This window comes from Nipponia nippon, unplaced genomic scaffold, assembly GCF_047370975.1.
Source record: "Nipponia nippon isolate SJK-2023a ecotype South Korea unplaced genomic scaffold, ASM4737097v1 scaffold_5, whole genome shotgun sequence".
NCBI lineage: Eukaryota > Metazoa > Chordata > Aves > Pelecaniformes > Threskiornithidae > Nipponia > Nipponia nippon.
Window position 1 is genome coordinate 60,003,914 of NW_028262369.1, and position 18,497 is coordinate 60,022,410.

At 47.4% G+C, this 18,497-nt stretch overlaps 1 protein-coding gene and 1 long non-coding RNA gene across 2 annotated transcripts in view; one reads left to right on the forward strand and one right to left on the reverse strand.

The window, feature by feature from the left end:
- The window catches only part of COL6A3 (collagen type VI alpha 3 chain), a 63,666-nt gene extending 57,460 nt beyond the window's left edge, over positions 1–6,206 (reverse strand). The window contains exon 1 of the mRNA XM_087731972.1: positions 5,833–6,206. The gene's annotated coding sequence lies outside the window, so the exon portion shown is untranslated. The remainder of the gene's footprint in view (positions 1–5,832) is intronic.
- On the forward strand, positions 556–16,816 carry LOC148052281 (uncharacterized). The gene is made up of 3 exons (XR_015698799.1): positions 556–656; positions 15,261–15,406; positions 15,953–16,816. It is a non-coding gene; the product is annotated as an uncharacterized LOC148052281 (long non-coding RNA).
- The last annotated feature ends 1,681 nt before the right edge of the window (positions 16,817–18,497 follow it).

The window sequence follows — 18,497 nt, forward strand, 5'->3', positions numbered from 1 at the left end:
ACCACCAGCTGTGTTTTATGTACCTCCATCCTGGCAAACCCAAATGGCTGAAAGTCATGAATCAGCCCTTGGGGCACCATGAGATAAACCTGGATATCGCAGTGTATTAAAACAACACTCAGTCTCAGCTTTGGTTTATTTGCCCTGGCTAGCTGGGAAATCCAATGCCTTTTTCAAGAAATACTAAGTTGGCTGTTCTTTTTAGTCACCTTCTTTTCTGTTTTAGCCATTAGGAGGTCTTCAGATCTATTTCCAGCTTTCTCTGTGACCTCCATCATAGTATTTTTAGTCATATAAAAGCAGAGGGACTTATTCATCAACAACAGATGAGTTTTAGCATCATGCTTCCTCAAAACCATCCTAAAATCACAGGAGCTGAGATTAGTTATTAGAAGTAAAGAAGCAGTAAAGTCTTGCAGGAAGAAATGATTGATGTTTCTTAGAGACTGACTGACAACTAATGGAGAAGAGCAGCATTTAAGCACAGGTGTTCCTGATCAGAGTTTTCCCTTATATCACCTCCTCCACAGCACCCTTATTAGTAAAGGAGGAAGAGTTGGGTGCTTGTAGAAAGGAATGTGTGAGGAGATGATCCTTCTGTAGGGAACGGCCCTTGAGAAAAGAAGAAGCAAGGACAGCAGCTTTTTTTCGTAGAGGTAATGTGCATTTTGTGGGGGTTTGAACCAAAACTCTGCTCAGATCTGGTTTGACTGAGCCAACAGCAAGTTTCTGGCTCAGTGAGAAAAGTGAGTTTAAGACAGTAAACAATGTAATTTTTATTGCTTGGAGATAGGTCTTACTTGGCTTGCCTTGCTGAGACGCAACAAGTAACTTGCTTTACTCAATGCATTCTTACTTTGTGTCCCATATTACCACTGGTCACAGAAGCTGGAGGTGGTACAAGCTTGTAGGGGGTAGAGGATAAAACCAGGGATGTGAACTTTTGCCAACACATTTTAATTCTTGATTTTTGGCAAGTATCTGTTTTGCAACTTTATTCTCCTGGATTGTTATTGTTTTCAATAAGGTAATTTCATCCTGAATTTTTTTTTAAATGGAAAGTTCCTTGCAGTCCTGGGAGGTGAAAGCTCTGGTGGAGCTTTCGATATAACCACTGTGAGCTGGAAAAAAAATGCTGAAAAACCTGACTACTGTGTGCCTTTAGAAAAGGAAAGCATTTTCCTGAACTGTTAAGAATTAGCACCAAAACCTGGGGAGCCAGTCTCTTAATAATTCATGTGCTAAAAGATTAACTCATGTAGTCTTCAATAATCTGAAGTTTTTATGTCTGTCTTGAGTTTATATAGTGTGTGGTGACCTCTTAATATTACAGTATGTCCTCCATTTCATCAGAAGATATGCATCTGTTACTAATAATGCTTTCAAAAGGCAATCATTTCTACCACTAACCCAATGAAGTTATTTCCTTAAATATTTTTCCCAGCAGCTATTTTTTGCTTATTGCATACTCCTCTGTGCATAAAATCTGACATTTTTACATAATGTTTTTATTTGACTGGATGTTTCAAATTCACTTTCTAAGCAATCACTCATTTGTGTGTGTTTTTTCACTAGAGTGTAGTTAAAATCTGTAGAAGTGCAAAGCAGATGAGTAGACTTAAAGCAAAACATAAAAGACAGAAAAAAATTACTACAGCTGTTACATATCACTGATTCATTACATGTGCCTCTCAGCTGGGCTGGCTGGCTTTGAGAGGGAGGGGAAGTATCTATGGCTTTGGTGTGAATAGAAATGTGATGTGTGTCATGCATAGATATGGATGGGAGCTATGGCAGGTAAAGGGAATAATTAATATTGTTGCAAAATACCTCTTAAATCTGAACTCCCAGCTGGGCAGTGCTTCAGGCACTGATGCTGTCTATCTCGCTGGACTTTGAGAAAGCAATTGGATCATACAGCTTTAGCTGTCAGAGGGGTTTTCTGTACTAGTGTTTTGTAGTTGCCTGATGCTTTTCTTCAAGGCTAAAGGGCTGAGCTGGGGGTGGCTCTTGGGGTGTGATAACCAGGAAATCCAAAACTAGTGATTTATTTGTGAAATCTGTTCCCAACAACTCTCCCTCCCCATGACAGTGTTGTTGCTGCAGGGAGGTGAGCAGCCTTTGGGACAGGACAGAGGACCCAAAGCAATTGTGGTAGGCAAAGCAATGACTTGTGCTCCTCTTCTGGGGACAAATGGCCTGGGTTTGGGCTTGGCCTTGTACAGCCTGTGCAGCTTTGCTAGCTAGCACAGCCAGAAACCTTTGGGATGCCTCACTGCCCTCAAGCAAAGTACATGTGGTCTAATTTTCCTGCCCAGCCCCAGGGGCATCCCCCAAAACTAGCTTGAATAGAAGCCTGAAAAGCAATTCTGGCCCTAAATTCCCTTTGTATGTGGGGTGGGTCATCTTGTACTGGGAGAAAGATGTGGATTTGCACCTGGGTCCCAACAGCTTTTCTGCAAGTGGGTCAGGCAGGACCAGAGGGAGGGCAAAGCATCATCCTGCAGATGGTATAGGAGATAAGATGCTGTGAGCATTCTCAGAGCCTTTTGAAAGTCTGCTCCATGGGGATGTTGGGGTCAAAACCAAGGGGCCTCTGCCTTCGTTTATGTTTGCTTTGTGTGGCATTTTGTTTTTCCCCGTGCCTCATCAGCACCCTGTTTCCCAACCAAACTGCTCAGCCCGAAATCCCCTTGACTTGGCTGTTCTCTGCTATATGCATGTCCCTGGGAGGCAGCAGTGAAGCCATGAGGCTGCTGTAAGCCTTGCCAGTGGCTTGAAAGTGGACTCTGGCCACTCAGAACAACTATTTGCAGCCCCAATAATGGGATGTACCTCCAGTTGTGGCTGTAGAGCAAGCACGGAGGAGAAACGGCTCCTTAAATTCTGATGTGGAGCTATGATAGTACAGATTGCCCTCTGGAGGCAGTGCATGCTCCTCTCTTGGCTGCCCCTTAAATTTATCCGCACTGTTAAGAGCTCTGAGATGGGGAAAACATTAGTCAAAAGCCACTCCTAGCAGTGGTTTGGATGCCTAGGACGCTAAATGCTGTGATTTTTTCCTTCTGAAGTAGCTCAGTCACCTTCAAAAAGGGATATAAGGCTCCCAAGCCTCTAAGCCCCTGGCCACCTCTTCATCATGTAGCACTAAATATCACCTGGCCACATGGCCTCCAGAGAAACAAGGCTATTTCTAGGGACTTGGGATGAGCTGTATGGGACAGATTCTGAATTTACTCATGGCTCCAAGGAGCTGAGTGGAACCATTTCAATTTGCACCAGCTCTTTTGAAGGGGTTTCCATTAATGTTGCTGCCATCTGGCTTTGATGGCACTGGGAAGGTAAGGGCGGCTGGGTTGAGGGCTGCTCCTGAAAACATTTCTTCCTACAAAGGTAGACCTGAGCATTAAAAGCAAACAAGCCTGAAAGGGTGGAAAATCTTTCTGCTTTTGCAAACAACTTGAGCTCTGATTTTGAAAACCAGCATTCAGCAAAGCAACAGAGTTATGCTGCATTTATATCCTACCTGGGCAAGTTCCCTGGATGCTAGCATTTAATATGAATCACATATTCATTTCTGTTCTTATAAGCATGCTGTTGGCTTAAAATCTGGTTGTTTTTTTCATCTGAAAACTGAGACTAAAATAGAGTAGTTAATAAGAGGAAAGGGAGTATTTGCTAAAAAAAAGAGGAAACTCCCTCAAAGATCAATGACTCTTTATGTATAGTAACCTAAGCCTCCCAGTGCCTCTCCACCCAAACAAATCGGCTCCTTAATGTGGAACACAGATCACTTAAAAAGGTGGAAAAAGTGATGGGCATGTGGAGCAGCAAGGCCAGCTGTGATTCACAGTGAAGAGCAGGCATGCAATGCCACCCGCAGCCAGCCCCATTGCCGTGCACACCCAACACAGGGGCAGGTTCATCCTTTTGCTGCAAATCAAATGCATCCAGGCTGGGAGAATACAGTCCAAGGCTGGCAAGACCCAAGTTTGTGCTGATGGAAGGAATAAGATGTTCCCTTCCCTCCTGTTCTCAGACAGGCACGTAGCAAAAGTTAGGAGAGGAACGTTTTTTCCCCGTGACATGTGGGAATACAGTGGGGGCTGGTTTAGCTCACCCTGAAATTGGAGAAAGTTAATGCATTCAAATGGAAAATTGTAAAGATGTTTGAAAAACCAGAAAGGGAACTGGGCAGACTGCTGAAAAATGGAAAAGGAATGAATGAATGATGATGCAGCAGCAAGCATGCAGCCCTGCATTCCTGTCTTAGAAATGCCATCACACCCCTGGTTGTGGTCAACCTCTCTGCAAAGATCAGGGTGGAATGAGGGAGGGTATAAGGTTGGGGATGGAAAGCCTGTTTCCCTGAGCTCTGGTACTGGTGAGTCAAGGGATGGTGCTGGGGAGATGAAGAGTTGGGTCTCTTCTCCGCTGCAATGTTCCTACATGACCTTGGAGGAGTCCCCTGGCTCCCTGCAACAGCCTCCAGCTGGAGACAACTCTCTGGCTTCCACAGAGCTCCCAAACTGGGTGGTTGTGCCCCAGAAACAGCACTATATAAGCACAGTAATTATCCAACCATAAATACTGATTTTCTTTTTTTTAAACCAATAAGTAATGGGGTAAAGCCAGAAGTTTGAAAAATGCAGCATTCTTCCCCTGAGAGCACACATGAATCATCATAGCAACCAGAAATGAGCTGAGAGTTTCCCATTGCACCCGCTGGAACCAGAGTGGCTTTGGCTACCTCCGCTCCAGCCAGTTTTGGCCCCTGTTCTTGGTCAGGAAACCTATTTGGCTGCAACCCTTTCTTGCCCCAGGCTCTGGTAGGGAAGGGAGGGCTTTGCTGAGCCAAGAGGGATGGTGGCAGGGTGTCTCCATGATTAGTCATAGCCGCCCCCTTGGCAAGAGCATTGCTGTGTGCAAAGCCCTGGGGAGTCAAGGGCAGCTGGGGCTATGGGGGGAAAGGGCTGGGAAAGGTAGGAGGGAGCAGGGATGGGAGCTGTGGAGAGGGGAGGTGGCTTCATGCAAGGCTGGAGAGCCCTTGGGGAAAAATATCTGATGTCTGGCCAGTTTTCCTCTCCATGGATGACCACAAGAGGAGAATGATTGTCCCTGGAGCCACAACAGTGCTGTCCCACCCTGGAGCAGCAGGGACATTCCCAGCAGTGGGACCGGTGTGGGGTGGACAGGCTGACAAGCATTTCTGGCCAGTTCATCTTACCTTGCCTTGAGGCAGGAAGGGTGAGGGCTGCTATCGAACAACCCCCAGACCTGGGGACATGCCTTGGGAGCAGGAAAGGGGCAGTGAGACACCCCCTTATCTGGATTCCTTGCAGGGTCCCATTCATGCACCCATGTCTTTGTGACCAAGCAGCTACCCAAGCCATTACATGCCCTCCTTGGAGCACCCACCCCACTGCTTCCTGGGGCATCCCGCTCCCATCCCACCAAGCTGCTGCTGCAATGATTTCAAGGCATCAAAGGCAAACACCATCCTGCAGCAGCAGGGGAAATACTCAGTGCTTTTGAATGAATTTAATTCCCCTGCACTGATGGGGCCAGGAGTGTCCCCGTGCACCTGCAGTGCATCGTCCCAGAGAGGAGGCTCCTGGTGTGAGCAAGCCAGCTGCATTGCTCTGCTTTTCCAAGCATAACGCAAGTCTGGGGGTAGCTTTCCTCTGAGGGCACCGCTCTGTGCACGGGATGGGTTTTGTCCAAAATTCCTTGAAAAATCCCCAAAGACTAACACCCTGCCGAGGAGGGGAAATGCAGCACAGCAGCTGCTGAGCCCAGGCTAAGGGCTCCCGCGCAGAAAGCAACACTTACCCCTGAGCGAACCCCAAAAAAAGTTGCTTATTCCAGGTTTTTCCACTCCAAAGCACCTCTCACCCCTGCTTCATTGTGTGCTGGTGCTCCTCCGCCTTCCCAGTCCCCGCTCGCCTTGCTTGGTGGGGTGCAAGCACCAGCAGGACGAGGGAAACGGGGGTGCACTGGTCCCTGCGAGACGGCCGCTGCGGGTCTGAGCGAAGCCGGAGGAGGCGGCTGGCGCAGGACTGCTGGGGGGCCGGGCGATCCAGCGTTGCAAATGGGATCCAGATGGTTGGTGCTGGCGTTCCCCAGGCTGAGGTCAGCGCTGCTCATCACATGTGGCCCCCCCTGCCCCGGAGGACGCCTCCACACTGTGTGGCTTCCCCTTCCCGTGCTGGCCTCGCTGTCTCCAAAATGCTTCTCTCTGTTGTCGGTGAGAAGAAATATATAAAAAAATAAAAAAGCCCTGAAGGGTTGCAGGAGCTGATTTAACTATGCCTTTCAGCCAGGAAGGGCCGGACTGGGATGTTTGCAGGAGCCAGGACATGCCAAGGACCATACCAAGTTACGCAGGGCTCTGGCGAAGCACCATTTGGAGATGCTTGAGGCTGCAGAAAGCTCAGCTTCTCCCCCTGCACAGTTATGAACATCAGTGCAGGGGGAAAGAGTCTCTTCTTGATGCAGTTTCCTATTTACATGTAACAGGGGTTTTTTACCTGCCCAGATAGGGAGGAAGAAGTGAGGGGATTATGCTATAGCATAACTTTATTAATAAAAAGTAGCCCCTTAGCATAAGGACAAATATTCTAAAGTATATATAGCCTAGTGGAAAGTTTCAAGTAAAAGTTTGAAAGTTCCTGACTGGTGATTTTTTTTTTTTTTTTTTAAAAAGTATGCACTATGAAAAAAATACCTTTAACCTTTTGTTAGGCAGAGCCTATCAGGCAGGTTTGGGGGGTTAATGTTATTCCTCTGCTTCAAGTGACAGCGTGTCACTGGCCAAAGTTAAGCATTTCAGTCTGGACTGGGTTGTGTTTTGCAAGAAACAGTGGTATGGAAACATTAATTCTTATCTCTTGCCCTTGTTTCATTCCATATAAGGCTGGAACTGAGATAGTGTCCCTGGAATAAAATAGTCAAATTCTCTTCGTTTCAAATAGGGATTTATTATGTTTGCTCTAGGTTTTGTGCTGTTTGAAAGACTAGCCACATAAAGAAATAGCTGGAATGCTTCAGGAAAGTGCTGAGCCCTTGAACTGATGCAATAGCTCGTTTTAGAAATGGTGCTTGGCTTGGTGCTTGCAGAGACTGAGCGCCAGCCTCACAGAGGGATCCAGCGCAAACATCCCTAGCTGTGTGCCCAAAAGCAAACCAGGGTGTTGTGTCTCCCTCCCCAGATCTGGTGAGCTGGAGCTCAAAGGCAGGGTGTTCCCAAATAATAAATATGCCTGGCAAAAGGGAGCTGCAGCTCCTCGCTGGGTGTCGGTGGGCAGCTGAACAGGGGGTGGAGGAAATGGGGTCTGATGGAAAGCAATGGCAAACACATAACAGTGGCCAAGGTGGGTGAGGGACAGCTGCGAAAGGACAAAATACATACGATGGAGGTGCACTTTGCTGGCAGAAGTGCCCAAACCAAAGTATTTTCCTTCTTAATTCCACTGTCAGGTAGGAGAACCCAACTGGGCATGCTGTGGTGGCACCAGGACAACCCCATAAAGCAGCAGCACGTGGCCATGGGTGCTCTCACTCTGTTGCCAGCCTCCTGCTGAACAGGCAGGAGCAGGCGATGTGCTGCCCTGTATCTTCTCCTGCCTTTGGGCTTTCAGGCTGTCACCTCTCCTGTGAATCTCAGCCCTGCTGTCACCTGTACAATGCATGCAGTGAGAATTACATCCACTGAGTGGGGTCCAGTGGTTCTAGTTTGCCGCCACCAGTGGAAACCAGTGTGGTTCGGTCATACGAGCTCAATGGCAACTGGGAACTGTATTGTCATTAGTTCAGATAACCTTCAAAAACCAGAGTTTTCTGTGTGGCAATGAAGGAATGCAGGAAAACAGTTTTAAGTGACTGGCAAAAAACAAAATAATAAAACACGGGAAAGCTCCAGCCACTCCAGAAGAGTGGTAAAAAACAGCCAAGCTAGAGGATCATAGATAAATAATGTAACAATATTGGCAAAACGTGCATGACCTGCATTGTATGCCTACTGCAGCTCGACTGAGAATGTATTTAACTTGGAAGCTAGAATTTATTCTTTTTGTGATGCAGAATCTGTCTTAATATGATTTTAGTATTGAAGTGACTTTTACCAAGTGCTCCAATAACTAAATGAGACTATGAGAGGTCTTAAATTCCTATCTGATTGCCTTTATGACTGTAATAACCAAGCTGAAAGGTTCTCCTTTCCAAAAAGGGGTTTTGTAGCTGGTGCACAGGGGGAGAGCAGCCAGCCAGGATGCTGAGGGCGTTTTGGGGTGGGTTTTTTGTTGTGTTGGTGGTTTTTTTTTTGTTGGTTTTTTTTTTTTTTGCCTTCCACTCACAGCCCTTTCCAATCCTTCCTTTACCAGTTTGTTCTATGTTTGTGTTGGTGACCCCCTGCAAAGCGGACCCCATCTGCCGTGACTGCAAGGAAGAACCCAGGCAGGTCCCCACCACGGCTGCTGTGCTGTTGCAGGGGGTGAGCAAAACCCCTGGGCAAGGGGTGACATCTACAGGAACAGACTTCTTTTCATCCCCAGACACCAAACAAACCCTCTCTGATAACTAGGAAAAGACTGAATCACATTGCATTGGTAATTTCTAGAGACAGCTGGGACTAAGTTTAGCAAGATTTCCTCCCTAGTGTATTAATAACTTAGACATGGTTAATGCTATGAGTCAGGAAGAGGATTTTGAGGAATTCTCTTTCTACCCATGACAAAAAAGACCTGTGTGCTACATCCTCGCCTGAATGCAAAGGGGACCTTGACATCCTCCCATCCCCAGAATAAGGGTTGTAGCCCGGGACCCTTAAAAAAAAAAAAAAATATCAGTGAAACAGGCAGAGAGTGGTAAAATCTTGCAGATCTTTTCTGCATACAGATGCCGTTCAGCTGGGCCATTTCTATCCCCAATTTAAGAAATGTTCTGTGGTTTTCCCCTGTGTGATTCACACAAGCACAGGGCAGCTAGCTCTGGGTCACGTATGCATGGGGACACGCAGGAGCATCCCGCCTTGGCTCCATCCTTGAGCACCATCTGCTGGCTTTTCCTCCGGGGATTCCTCAGGCATCCACCAAACCCAAGGTCACCTTCTTTCCCTCAAATAAAACCTGCTCCTGCAAGGTGGGCCTGCTGCTTACTCTGAAATTAGTGGGTACTGCCAAAACCAAGCGTTGCTCCATTATTTTTCCATCACCAGCCTGAGCATCTGCACAGCAGACTGGAGGCGTGGGGTCTGGCTGTGGCCCTCGCACCCCTATTTCAAAGAATAAGCTCCTTCTCCTGCTTGCAAAGCAGGAGAGAGCTGCTCTGCTACAACAAGGGCAGGGTTGCAGATTGCATTTTCATTTTGCTTGCAATAGATGGTTTTCATTAGTTCAAAAGGATTTGCCGTTGCTTTTGTCCAAATACTTCCCCTGCCACCAGCACCCCCAGTTAGGAAGTGGTCCAGGAAATATTTTCTGAAGCTTTTCTTGGTTCTGCTTTTCTCCTACGCTTTCTGTTTGTCTGTCTGCCTCTGCACAAATGTCTCCTGATGTATTTGTGCCACATTTGATACCACCCTCAACTTTGAAACAGCCAGGGGGAAAGGGCAGGAGCATCTCTAGAGCATGGAGAGAGGGTGGGGAGAAAGTAAGCTGGGCAGGTCAGGATAGGAATTAAGGCAAGAGAAGAGCCACCTGGCTCTGCCATTCCCATCCCACAGCCCTGGTGAAGAAATTAAAACACTGCTGCAAAATATCCCTCCCATCCTTGAGGATGAAGTTGGGATAGTGGATTCAAGGCAGGCTGCACTAGGAGGGGGCTCAGGAAAGCCTTGGGGATGCTGTGAGCATCCCAACAACCTCTGTGCAACCTGGGCTTAATTGCAATCAAGAGCACATCTCCTAATTGGTACCAGGGGAGGGAGGTTTGTGCCCCAGCACGGGTTGGTGGGGTGGATATTAGTGTGTTCCCAGGGCTCCTTAGGGTAGTGCTAAGGGAACTGTGATCTTGGGATCTCTCTGCCACCGGCTGTGTGATTACAGGTAATTTGTCTGCTCTACCTCAACTCCTTATCTGTGAGACAGTGAGGTTTGCCTCCCTAGCTTATGTGAAGGGAAAAAAGTAGTGATCAGTGTGGCCGCTATAGGAGAAAGAGGTGTTGTGTGGAGTCAGGCACAGGTTGGAGTCTTTTGATCTTGGTTCCTACAATTTCAAAAAGCAACAGCAGGAAAAGCCTTAAGAATGAAACCAAAAATTTCAGCATCTCCCATGCAACAGGGGGAAAAACCCTCCTGGGAGGAAAAATGGTTTAGGGCTAATAGAAAAGTCATTTCCTTCCTTTCTTTCCTCTTCTTAAGTGTTATCCTTTAAAATCAAAGGTGCAATAAAAGCTTCACCAAGTAGGGCTTATTAGGAGTTATTTTTATTAATATTATTATTTATTAATATATATTATTATCAGAGTTACTGAAATGTATTGTGCTGTGTGTCTTTTTTTTTCCCCCCAAATCAAAGCTTTTAAAAATCTCTGCATATGCTAGAAAACATATTTCTTTTGATAAATCAGTGATTTCTCAAAAGGATGCCTGTTTTGTTGTAACATTTCTGAGGCTAATGCTGCTAATAAATCATGACAACAGGCTAACCCCAGAAGAAGCAATAAAAGCAAACCTACAGCAGGGCTGTGCGTATTATCTGAGTGTATATATATGCTCTATCTATGGCCTATCAGAGATATTGTAACTCAAACAAAGAAACTTGGAGCCCTGACCAACTGCATCCTGCAGAAAGCCCTCCTGCTGGGAGGGCTTTTCAGTGTCTGCAATGACAGGGAACAAAACTACTCTCAAAGATGTAAATAATGTGAATATTTTCCCCTCTAACACAACGTGCAGCTTGTAGGTCAGTAAACTGTAATGTGAACCGTGATGCTTGGCTTCTAGGAAAGATGCTAGCTAAGCTCTTTTTCAGAATAAAAGATAACTTGGGGAGCGTGTGTGAGATGCGTATTGGACAATGCAGACATTGCCAGATGTTGCTTTGGACTGCTCCTGGTTTTTTTGCATTAGATACTTCCAGGTGATGCCTTGCACAAGGGGATGAAAAAATCTTTCAAAGTCTTGGCCTCCATGCCCTGTGGCAACTTCAAAGTCCTGTGCTGTATAAAAAGCCATTTGAAATGGGCTGAATTTCAATGGTTCAATGAAACTTCCCGTTTTGTGATGGAAATAACTGTTACTAATCACTGGGGAGAGAAGTGATGTGGCTTAAAAAGAGCTGGAGTCAGGGAGAAGCCAGAAATACTCGCTGCCCACACAGGCGGGATCATGTAACAGCAGATAGGCTGAAGAGGAATTACAGGGAATTATTCATACCCATGAATGAGTGTTATGTTAGTTGGGAAGATAGGGGGTGGGGGAAGACCCGAGGGTTTGTTGTAGCCAGTTCATTGGAAACCCATGTTCATTGTGCACCAGCGGTAAAGAGAAAAAATCGTGTGTTATGCTAAGAGGAAGAGGACAACACTGGAAATGTAAAGCTCTGTACTGATGTACCATACATCCCAGTCCCCAGGGGCTATGTTCTTGTTAGGGTTCCCTGTTAAAGGAATAAAAATATATATTTTTATCTTGCCCAAGTGGGTTTTTCCATGATAAATGGAGTTTTCCATGAGCAGCCCTTGCTTGCTGGTGGAGTGAGAACAAAGCCAGGGGAGCAGCAATGCTGGAGTGTGAAACATCCCATGGGGATCGTGACCCACACCCCAACTTTGCCAAGGCTGCTGCTTCTCCCCAGGGGCACCAGGTCCTTAATCAGTCCTTGCCATGCATTCCTGCCAGGCCATCTGCCAGAAACGCTGTTTCTTTTTAATCTTTGGAGCCCATGCTAAGTTGAACTGGCTTAATTCAGCTGTGAAAATTGGGCCACTCCCCTGAATTGAAAAGAGCTGTGTTAAGGGGAGAAAAAAACCCTACATTTCGCTCAAAGTGATCACATGGATTTGAGCAGGGTTGAATCCCCAGTCCCCTCTCCATCTCTCACATCATTCAGCTTCTTGGTTTCCTCCCTGGGCTTAATTCCTTTGGCTTCATCCCACACCTTATAGTCACTCTCTGGTCTCTTGGCCCTTAATATAGGACTGGTATTTTCTTTCCCAAGGGTATAAGTGACTGGCAGGAGCTGGCAGAGTGCCGGCAGTAAAGCCATGCCTCCCGTAGCAGCATGCTCCCCTGCCTGGGGAGGGTTGTGGTGGGCAGAGGCGGCTGCTACTCCCCAGGGCATCACAGATCTGCTGCAACACGGAGGGTGACACTTTATTTCCCGGTGATAACAAAAAGTAGCATTAGTTACTGAGCATCCTCACGTTGCGTTTCATCCTGGCATTGCTGTTGCTAAAGGTACCCCAGGGTGGGATGCACTTGTTTCTTCTCCATTGCTCCATGAAGGGGTCCTTGCTGTCCCCAGCTGGGTGGCACAGGGCTCCTCATGCCAGGGAGTCACACTGGGTGTGCACAGCGGTCCAGGCTGAGTAATCTTGCTCTCTCCGTTACAAACATCCCGTCACTTGGTCGGGATCTGATATAAACAGCATTTCCACATTGTAGCTGGTTTGTTTGGAGTTAGCATTAAAAAAAAAAAACAAAACATACCAGGAAATAGCATGTATGCGGTCAGTATGTATTTATTCCTCAGGGGCTTGTGTATGATTTGCATCGAACATATGGAACAACTTGTGCTTGAGATGTTTGTGTCTGAAGCATGCGGAGATGGTGAGTTTCTAACAAGGAGGTAAAACTGTGTTGTTTCCACTGTGCCGTTTGCTGCTTTGAAATAGAGCTGATGAGGCATCATTTGGGAGATGCTGAATTTTCCCCTGTAAATGGCTGGAGCTCCTCTGGAAGCTAAAAAGCCAAAGTTTTTGCCCAAATCTATCTAGAAACTCACTCAAAGCATGGGTGCATTTCTGGCTGGTCCAGGTGACTTCCAGAGTAATGTATTTTTCTGCATGAGCTGCATTAGAGATGCAGCCACAACCTCAATCTTTAATTGGGTAGTTTTTCTTTAAGCAAATATCAGTTCCTCAGTACCGCCAGGTTACTCGCACACAATCAAATGCAAACTAGTAAATAAGAGGAATTAACTTCAATACCAAATAAAGGTGTCACGGGTGGAAAAAACCAAAACTCACTTGATACAAAGCTGTACAAAAAAAAAGCTTTAACAAATCATTTGCCTGGGGAGAAAAGTATGCTGTTTTGCTGAAGTTTGTAAGTTTGGCAAGTGGATTTGTTGTTTGTTGCTTTTTTTCTTGCTGAGGAAGCCAGCCTGGTTTTACAGAGCCAAAGGAGAAGTTGAGTCTTTTTGTCCTGTAGCTCAGTTTTGGGGAGCAAACATTGGCTGCAGAGGCTCAGGAGGTTATGGAAACATCTCCCAATTACCGGGCAACCTCTGTGGCAATGAACCTTTACCCTCCTTGCAAACATAGGCATCCCTTTGGGCAACTGCCTCCTCCCGCAGGCACCTGCAGCTCCTGTGGTGCTGGGGCCCTGCTGCAGCCTGTGGGCTGGGGATGTCCCTGGATGTGAAAGATCAACCTGTCCCGCGGCAGGAAGAGGTGGGGATGGCTTTGCATGGTTACCGTTGCTGTTTATCACCCTTTCCAACCGCTCATGGCAGAAATGAGTGGAAAAAAAGGCTTCAGCGCTCCTTATAAAACCCAGAGCCAGCAGGCTTGCCAGCCTTTCTAATGTGTCCTCGTCAAACGTCTCATTCATTCATTCTGCAGTGGGGACACGTGAAAATCGCATCATTTCCCCAAGGCAGAACAACAGCACGCTTGTCCCTAAAAAATCCCCACACTACCTAGCAGCAAGTCACCTGTCAACTACAAGCAAGCTGGAACAGGGCTGATCTTTATGGGACCGAGTATCCATGCAAGTAAAACTCAGGAGGAGCAAGTGAAAGTGCCAGCAAAGCCTGATGGAGTTGTTCTGGCTCCCTGTGGTCCATAATTAACGTGGCCAGGCACATCGGCCCCTTCCCTCTGGGATGGCACATCACCACTCCTAGGGAGGAGGCATGTGGAGAGGGTGAGTCTCTGGCAGATGATGCTCTCCTAATTTCTTTGTCCCAAACCAGCTGCCAATGGACACTCTGCACCGTCACCCCAAGGGTTTGCCCGCAAAGTCAATCTTTCCCCCAGCAATTGCAGAGTCCAGCCCAGCTCTGGTCCTTTCAGCTGAACCTGCTCTCCAAAGCTCATATGCTGGAGTTTTTGAGCATATCAAGCCTGATCAGCTTTCACAGGGCATGTTTTATCCTCCTGCGAGCAAGTACAGCTGAAGCATGTCTAATTCAACCCCCTCCAAATATATGTAACCTCTGTCATCCTGTCCCAATCTCAGGCTATCTGCAGATGGTTTTATTGTGAATTTTCAAAGTGAGGATGATTTGGAGCTGGATTGAAGGTGAATACGCTGGGGGCTGGCCGCCTTCCACCAGGTAATGAGCCGTTTCAGTGAAAAGATGGAGCAGTCAAAACTCTGCTTTTCCAGTCTGATAAATGAGGTGGGTTAGCAAATGTTCTCCATCTTAAACACCCATTCTCCGCCAAACTTTCTGCTAAATGCTGGATCAGCAGAGGCTTGCTGGGCACAAAAAGCCACTATTTCAGACCATTTCTGGGCTTTGTAAAGGTGCAAAAAACTTCAGCCCAGCAGCTCTGACAGGGTGCTGCTGCCCAGCAAGGCAGCCATGTGCCAGGGCAAGGTCTCGTGTCTGAGACAACTGATGCTCCAGCTCAAAGCCCAGCCTCGCCTCCACAGGACACACCAGTGTGCATCTGCACTTGTGAGACTGGAGGCTGCGTACCAACAAGCTCCTCTTCCTCTTTGGGGATGAGTCCCAAAGTGTGGATCTTCTTGCTTTGCTCTGTGGGTTTGCTTTGCTTTTTCCTGCTTTGTCTAACGCTCAGGGGTTTCTGGTCCTCCAAACAGACAGGAGATGGATGCCGAGTGGCCAACAAGCACCATCCACAAACACCAGCATTTCTTTCATTGGTTTCCTCTCCCAAATTGCAGTTAATCTGCATTAGGCTTCCTCCCTGCCTTTGAAGAAATCTAATTCTTACTAAGATTTTTTTTTTTTTTGTCTTCTGGCGCTAGCAGCTTTGATTCCTCAAGCCATCGAACTTATTGTTCTTGAATTAGAAAGACTCGCATCCAGCCTGGCGGCTGTTGACACGTGTTTTTGCTTTGCAGGGTCTTGTGCCAGCAGCATCTCGCACGGAGGATGTGTTTTCTCTTGCTGCCTGCTGTCAGCACAGGAGCAGCTTTGGCAGGGAGACCGTGGCAGCCACCACGGGGAGATGGACCTCCCCAGCTTTTTCTTCATTTGCAAGGGAAAGGTAGAGGTACCAGCGTTGAGCACAGGAGTTTGTTGAGTTACTATTTTGGTCAGTCCTCCCAGGAAAGTGAAATGTTGGTATGTTGCCAGCTGTCCCAAAATTGCTCCTAACGTGAGTCAGACATGAAGGTAAAAGCTAAATGAGTTCATTGCTCTCAAACGCAAGGCTCCAGAGATCCATTACCCTACCTGGGATGGAAACCCAGAAATTAAAGAGGAAACCACCTTCTACATACTTGCCCCTAGCTCCAAGAAGCAATCTCCATCTCTTGCTCTACCAAAACCTGCCAGCACACCTGCAGCACCATCAGCTGTGACTCAGTCCTCTGGCTGGGGCAGGGAGCAACCCACTGCAGAACTAACACCAAAGGATTTTTGTGGATCTAAAGCGCTGGTTCAGTAATTTGACCTCCTCCTCTGCTCTGCAGCAGGGAGGCTTTGGTGGAGCAGGAACGTGCAGTGATGTACAGAGTACAGCATGTACATCGCTCGTGCTGACAGCAGCATGTTCTCACTAATTTCTCTGTTGATCTATATTCTTGAACAGGCTGACACTAACATCCTTCTCGCTGTGCCGGAGAGGAGTGCAAGCCTCCTCAGAAAACATCTGGTCATCTAGTTTCGCCAGCTCTCCTCTCTGCGAGTCCCTGGATCAAATTAGACACTTGTGGGCTGAATGAAAAGCCATTGTACGTGACATAATCCCCCGCCGAGACTTGCGTCGGAGCAGGCAGTGGGGATGTCTGCGGGGCACTGACGCTTCATTTCCCTGGAAGGGTTGATCTGGCCAATGCCTTAATGGCAGGAGGACTGTTTTGCGTGAGATGATGCAGTAACTGGATACCTGGCAGGGGGATGCTTTCCCTGCAGCTACGGCATCATCCCAGCAGCTGGATAAATCCCCCACAAAAGGGAACAACCTCAGAGGGTGTTCAGAGATCACCTTTGTGGCCAACATCTCCCAAGGGTTGCTGACTCTTGTGATGTTCTGGGGGCTTGGGGTGTCACAGATAAATTGCCATTGCATTATGTGGCTTTAAGCTGACCTATATGGCTATAGAGAGATGAGGCCCTGTATCGAGGAATGCCTCAGAGGCAGTGGTTTCTTCCAGCTGTGCTTTGGTGGAACCCAGGAGCACTGTTTTGGGTCAAGGCTGTGCAAGGTGCTGTAGAAACATAGGGTGGGAAATGACCTCAGTCTCCAGGGGTTCTGAGTCCAAAGGACAAGACCAAAGAGGTCAATGGCACAGAGAGAAGTGGAAAACACTTATTTTCCCCCCAAACTGAGTACTTCCATATAGCAAACTGGTGGCCCACAAGCATCACAACAGTTGGCCATGAGGGTTTTTTTTTTTAACTGGGAGAGGGGGTTATTTAAAGGAAGATGCTGCAGGGAGGGACTAGCTGCACAGAAAACAAGGGTCAAATCTTCTTTGGTATTTAACAGCAGGAGTGATTTTTACATAAATGACCTGAAACTCTTCAGAGAAATGCCAATTTGGCCTGTATTCAACTAGGATGAGGAATACCAGAGAGAGAGAGAGAGAGAGGAGGAGATTTGGGGTTTTTTTTTCCCCCTGTAAGAGGCCAGCCCTGGCTGGACTTCACTGGTCATGGGATAGCAGTTGAGATTTTCCTTCTCTACCAGGAGAAGGAACAGGGAGGAGAAAAGGGCAATTGTAAGCCCTCCCTGGAGGTTGGGAGAGCTTTCCAAAGGTGAAAAAAAGTAATAAGAGGGTCTCTTAGAGATCGTGTTTGTTTCTTTTCCATGGTTTAAGCTTTTGGGAGTGTGGGGAGGACACCTCTCTGTTGACAGTACCTGGCAAGAGAGCTGTGAAAAACTTGTTTATGAAAGAGAAATATGCAGTGTCTTCAGTTATTGACAAAAATCCCAGTGTTTTGTCTCCATGCCTGGCCCAAAGCCGGGGCGGTGGAGCACGCAGAACACGCCTGAGCTCAGAGCCCAGGCTGAGCTGCTCTTGGGCATCATGTCGCCAGAGATTGTGGTTGCCTGAAGCTGCAAAGGGTTTTTTCTAGAGAGGTCCTCTAAAAAGGAGGTCCTGGGTCTGGTTGATAGGAATAAGACAGGCAGAGCTCTTTGGGTGTGTGTGATTTTGGGGCATGAACATGATGCTTCTGGCCCAGAGCTCGTTTAAGTGATGCTTTGGATGCTTCCACTTTTGGGTCATGGGACAGATTTGCTCTCTCTGAACAGAGTAAGGGGGGATGCTTCAGCATCCAGAGCTGAGGCAAATACCTCCAGCCTTGAGGTATCATTTGAGGTGATGGGGGGGGGGGGGGGGGGTGTTAATATACTCGAGAGATAGTTATTCTAACCACTGGTCTGGCAACCAGGAGAGTGTGAATGGAAAGGCATCAAGATGCACATTAGGGATGGAGATTTCTCTCAGGGGTTAATGTACAGATCAGAAATCGGAGCGCTTGGCTTGGGAGCAGCAAAAAGCTGCTTTTGCAAAGCACCAACCCTTTTTAATACAAAAAGTCGCTCTTCGTGTACTGGCTTCCCATGCTTGCTGCCTGTGTTTTTTGCCGGGCTCCACAAGGTGGCAGAAGGAAACTGTTCTCTCCAGGGGAGCCTCCCCGGGCTGCTTGGGCTCCCCAAACTGCACCTTTCGGCACCGGGTCTGCACCAGCAACCGGCTGGTGGGCTTCAGTTCTAGCCTCCAGCAGAACTGGAAAAATCCTACATGGGCGTTATTCCTTCTTGGCTCAAGCAATGTTTTGCTGGGTGCCCAGAAAGGACGTGCCAAGCAGGGTGACGTGCAGCACGACGCTTTTGTTGTTGTTGGGAGCTTGCGAAATGAGAAAGTATTTGAGGTTGGTCATATTTTGACTGCTGCACCCATGTGGGGATACCTCCCCTTCCCCATAGCTGTTCGTTGGGACCCTTCTGACATCAGGTACCCACGATGCCCCCAGCCCTGGGTGCACCCCAGGATGAAATCTGAATTACACCAGAAAAAGCCGCAAGAAAGCGAGCTTGTCTCTGGCTGAAGCTTTATCAGAAATGCCAGCAAAGAAGGAAACCACAGTTACAGATGCACAGGAGGTTGTTTTTCTTTTATGAAGTG